Source organism: Callorhinchus milii, unplaced genomic scaffold, assembly GCF_018977255.1.
Source record: "Callorhinchus milii isolate IMCB2004 unplaced genomic scaffold, IMCB_Cmil_1.0 Scaffold4, whole genome shotgun sequence".
NCBI lineage: Eukaryota > Metazoa > Chordata > Chondrichthyes > Chimaeriformes > Callorhinchidae > Callorhinchus > Callorhinchus milii.
In genome coordinates, this window is record NW_024704745.1 from 921,063 (window position 1) to 927,167 (window position 6,105).

Sequence of the window (6,105 nt, forward strand, 5' to 3'; positions counted from 1 at the left end):
GCCTTTAGTCATATGATTCCACCTCCCTGTCTGGACATCTATGTAGGAGGGAAAGGGGAGACTTGTCAAAGCAATCTGCTGGATGTACCTTCAGTCCTGTTCTGTAGCTGTCTTGCCGTCATGACCGAGCTCATCAGGGAGTTCTCCTCGCTCAACAAAACTCTGCCCTTTGAGACTCCTTAAGAGGCTGGAAAGTGTCTGTTGAACGTATAAAGCGCATTCTGTGGCGTCCCGTAGCATGTTGGTTAGAGCACTCGCATTCGCCTCACGAACGAGAAGACCCGGGTTCAATTCCCGGGTGGGACGAAACCTCAGGCAAGTTTGCTTATTACACGCACACACGTACACACATGCCTCTGTTTAGCTAGCAATAAGTAGGAACGGAACCCGGTTGCTAGTCGATTGGCGGATTGCTTTTCCGGGGGGGAGGTAATAATTCCTTCAAAATAAATTTTTAAAAAAGATAATAATAATTTGGCCGCTCAATCCACAACTGCTTATGGGACGCTGCTGTACGCAATTGACTGCCGCGTTTCACCCTAAAAATACAGAAAATCCACTTTACAGAATATTCTGTGAAGCGTTTTGAGACGTGTCAAAGACGTGATAAGATGCTATATCAAATGCAAGGATTATTATTATCAATGTTATTATTATTATGAACATCCAGGCTGGCACCAGAAGAACGACTCATATTTGCTGCTGTTAAGGTTAAGTGCTTGGTCGATGCTGCGATCAAATGGCAGCGATGAGCGGCTTGAAAGATAGCTCGCTAATCAGATCGGTTTTGTATCCCTGGCTTTAATGTAACCACAAACAGAAGCGCTCACTCACTGGGGCATAAAGGTCCCCACGCGGGTCACACTGACTCGTTAGAACTCAACTCTGAGGCACTTTTCAGTCACAGCTGAGTGTGAGGTGAGACACACAGCACGGTGTACAGACGGGCTGTTAGCTTAGGAGCACTCTTGCCTCGGAGTCAGAAGGTCGTGGGTTCAACCCCACGTCAGGACTTTGAACTGGCTTTCTTGGCCGACAGTCCAACACAGCGAGGGGCTCGTGCTGCATTTGGATGAGAAGCTAAAACAAGCCCTGGTCTGCCTGTTCAGATGGATAATAATAAGAATAATTCTTGCATTTGATATAGCACCCTATCACGTCTTTGAGACAACAACAACAACAAATTGCATTTGTATAGCGCCCTTCACGTTGAAAAGACATCCCAGGGCCCTGGACAATCTGGGGTTTTTGGACTCTTGCTGGGAGTTGGGGTCAGGAGAGGTGGAGGGCGGGGGGAGTGTGGGGGTTGGAGGGTGGCCGAAGGCACTATCCAAGAGGAAGGTCTTCAGATGGGACTTGGAGGAGGCAAGAGAGGGGGTGAGGTGGAGGGATTGCGGGATACAGTTATACAGTTTCAGAGTGTGGGGGCGGAGATGCTGAATCCCCAACCATCAATGTAGGCGGGCAGTTTGGGGGACCTGAAACAGGCTGGTGTCCGCCGAGTGGAGAGAGCGGATGGGCTGATATGGGGTTAGGAGGTCACGAGCGCTCAAAACGCTCAGAGTATACTGTAAAGCGCAATGACTGTGTATTTTGTGGGCGAAATGCTAGTGTGACACTGGAGGCCATGGAGTGAGTGACCAATTTTTTAATAATCAAGAATAATTTGACATTTGGATTACCGTTTAGAAATAATTTCGTAGGGTTTCATTGGACAGGACTCCACAGGACTTTGCACTCACCCAGTCTAGGCTGTTGCTTCAATGCTAGTATCGCTGCATCGTCCTGAGGATGAGATGTTAATTTGAGTGGTTTGATCATCTGTTCAGATGGAAATGAAATGAAAGAACCCAAGATGAGTAAAAAGGGGAAAAAAAGAAAGAAATAACACGCCAAATAATAATAATAATAATCCTTGCATTTGATATAGCGCCTTATCATGTCTCCGAGACGTTCCAAAGCGCTTCACAGAATACACTGTAAAGTGAATTAACTGTAGATTTTGTGGGTGAAACGTGGCAGCCAATTGCACAGCAGCGTCCCACAAACAGTCATGAATGCTGCACTCAGGAAGTGACCTCCATAGTGACCTGACGACCTGGAAGTTGGCCATAAAATTGCTTTAAAAGCCTTAAAAACAAAATCCAAAAAGTTAAAATGTCGATATTAACCATCAAAATGAAAAAGAAATTTCAAAAGCAACAACGCCACAAGGTACAAGACTGGAATGGTTACTAGTGTAACTCAACGCATGGAGTTCAGTGAAAGACAGGTTTCATTTTGTCTCTCTCCACAAGACCTTTCAATTTATCCACAAACAAATTGCTGAAATTGCCAGAGTGGTTGAAGTTACATTTTAAAGGGTTGGCAGGAGATCAAAAGTGGCAAATGTTGTTTCTGGCTATTTATGATCGAATCGCAAACATAACCCACACAAAAATATCGAGATGGATATCGAAAAACATGTGACAAGAGCAAAACGAGGCTTTTAAGAATTGCTTTTCAATGATGGGCAAGGGTGGAAGGATTTCTGCTTTCTGCCCCGGCCCTTTGGAACGCCATCCAACATTCCCTTCACCTTAGTCCCTCTCTTGCCTCCTTCAAAGCTCGTCTCAAAACCCTCCTCTTCGACCTAAGAAAGTGCAGTACTGCCCCAGCGCTGTGTCAGGCTATGGTCTGATCTCAAAACCCTCATGTGGAGTGAGAACTCACAGCCTTCTGACATGGAGGTGAGAGTGCTATCGCCTGAGACAGGCTGACACCTGATAAGGTTAAAGCGAGACCCAGCTATGCACTGGTAAATCTCATAGCAGGAGGAACAATGGAGGGGTTTCCAGTGGGTACATCACGTATATCTTCCTACATCGGTTGCACAGCCTGGTTATATTTAACCCTCCAATTACACAGGGGATCCAAATTGCCGCCATAAAACTGCATCCAGATGGGTCACTGAAACATATCAGCCTGTCCGCTCCCTCCTCTCGGCGGACACCAGCCTGCTTCAGGTCCCCCGCACTTCCCGCCCCCACCATTGGCGGTCGGGCATTCAGCATCTCCGCCCCACACTCTGGCACTGATGTGCCAGAGGCGAAACTCCTGCAATCCCTCCGCCTCACCCCCTCTCTTTCCTCCTTCAAATCCTGTCTAAAGACCTTCCTCTTCGACTAAGCCTTCGGCTGCCCTCCCACCCCGACTCCGCCCTGCCCTCTACCCTTCCTGACCCCAACTCGGGTCAAAAAAATCCTGTCCGTCCAGGGCCCTGGGATGTCTTTCCAATGTGAAGGGCACTATACAAGTGTAATTTGTTGTTGTTGAAAGGAATTGACAGGTTAGATTGAGAATGACCCTTCCCTTTGGTAGAACAACGGAATCCACTACAAGGTGGCAAAGCCTTAAACTCAGAGAATATACTGTAAAGTGAATCGACTGTATATTTTTGTGGACGAAACGCGACAGCCCATTGGTCACAGCAGTGTTCCACAAACAGTTGTGGATTGAATGATTACTTATTATATATTTTTTAAAGGATTATTGCTCCCAGAAAGCAATCCGCCAATCGACTAACCTCCCCCTTACTGCTAGGTAAACAAAGGCGCGGAGAGTAAGAAAACTTGCCTTAGGTTTCGCCCTGCTCGGGAATCAAACCCGGGCCCTCTCGCTCGCCAGGCGAGCGCTCTAACCAATACACTACAGGACTCCACTATCTATGCCTGATCGTGTACAGAGCGCACTGTCTCTAGATACAAAAATCAAGATCAATTTCCCTTGGCAATTGTTGACAAGCCTTTTTCTATTAGACACACAAAAAAAATGAACTGACAAGTTGGTAATTGCCAGATATAATGTAAACGGTCGGGCCTGCGAATGATTCACATCACAGTGTCCTTTGTTAAATTACAGGCAGAACATTTTTTTGGGTGGTGGGGGGGGGGGGGTGGTGGGTTGGGGAAGGAATGCATCTGCTAGGTATTAACAAATGATAAAATCCTGTCTAACATTTCACTGAGTTGACATAATGTTTCCATCTGCCCAGTGGTGTCTTAATACTGTTCTCTAACCTCGGCTCCGCTCCCGTTGGTTGCTTAGGTTAAACGGCGAAAAGTAAGGGGTGGTAAGGGGGTGGGTGGACTTATTCAGTGCAGACATACAGGAGACACTCAAGGTTTTGGACGGGAGACCTAAAGCATTTATGCGGTGCCTCTGCATCTGCTGCATAAAATGAACAGTGACTCTTGCAACGCTGGTTTATTTGGCTGGCCCTACTTTCGAATGCAGAATTGATTCCTCTTCTCCAGTGGCCGGTATGAATGAACGTCCCTGTTAGTGGGATTTACACGTTAAAAGGAATAGATCGCCAGCCATGCACGTACCAGTCCGATTTGCACAGTCAGCTGTTACTTTGCAAAAGACGCCATTTTCCGTGCTGGGTTTTGCTCAAAGCCGGGGTGATTTTTCATTCGTGATCACGGGTGCTTTCCCCCTCCCAACCCCGCCAGTCACCCGGAACCAACTGCAAACAGATTATTAATAATAATAATAATCCTTACACTTTATATATCGCCTTGATAATGAGACATCTCAAAAGTGCTCAGAATATACTGTGAAGTGAATTGACTGTATAAGAGCTCTGGGACATTACCATGCGTAAAGGGCCCTATATAAATGCAAGTTGTTGTTGTTGTAGTACCAAGGTTCATCATATTTTGTAGCCGAAACTCAGCAGCCAATTGCGCACAGCGGCGTCCCAACAACAGTCGCGGATTGAGTGACCAAATTATTATTTTTTTGATGGGATTACTGCCCTCGGAAATGCGATCCTCCAATCAACTAACAACCAGTTTCCCACTTACTGCTAGATATACAGAGGCGTGTGGAGTAAGGAAACTTGCCTAACATTTCCCTCTGCCCGCCCGGGAGTTGAACCCGGGTCCTCTCGCTTGCGAGGCGAGCGCTCTAACCAACAACACGCTACAGATTAACGCAGGAATTGTGGCAATTTGGAAATTGTTCGAATTTCTGAATGAAACCTCACCGCAACTTGTATAAACCCTCATTACTCGGCAGCGAGAGCAAAAAGCCCAGACATTCTGAGACATTTCACTTATAAACACTGTTGGAGGTTTTCCTCTCTTCAGACATCTTGTGAGATTCCCCAAAGTGTTTCAGACCTGCATCGCCCCCACATCTCAGAAAGCTAGACAGTGACTCACCAATGGAGCCATTTCCATTCAGTGTTTGCTTGCGGGTGGGAAATGGAAATGCACTCAGGAGAATCATGGCAAGCAAGAATTTGGACACCATCCCTGGGATATCTTAACTTGAAATCTCTCCTCGGTGTGATAGACATGACAAAGCTTCAACAAATCTCAGATACCATCAGCCCCTTTCACCAGCTCAGGAAGTGCCCCTGACAGAGAAGACGAGATATGGACTTTATTTAGCCTTCCAAAGCACCTTTTAATCAGACCTCGTCAAACAATGGATCTTTAAACTGGTTGATAAAAGAATGGGAACTCTCTGAAGATGCCTACTCGTGATCTTGGCATTTCATTGTGTCAGACTGCAAACCTCGAGATTAATGTAGGATAATCCGTGATAGACTAGAGAACCTAGGATTGTTCTCCTTGGAGCAAAGAAGGTTAAGGGGATATTTAATAGAGATGTTCAAAATTATGAGGGGACTCGATAGGGTGAACAGGGAGAAACTGTTTCCACTGGCGGGTGGATCGGTAACCTGAGAACAACAGATTTAAGATAGTTGTCAAAGGTACCAGAATGGAGGTGAGGAGAAATATTTTTACACAGCGAGTTGTTGGGATCTGGAATGCATTGCTTGAAAGGCTGGTGGAAGCCGATTCAATAACAACTTCCAAGAGAGAAGTGGATCGATATTTGGGGAGGACAAGTTTGCAGGGCTATGGGGAGAGCGTGGGAGAGTGGGATTAATTTGGGAAGCTCTTTCATTGAGCCGCACGGACACGATGGACCAAATGGCCTCTTTCTGTGCTGTATAATTAATTCTATGATTCTGTGTGTGGACCTCTCTTGTGGGTTCTTGTTGAGCGTGTGCGAGGATACGATTTGAGGTTGATCTTAGGATCAAAG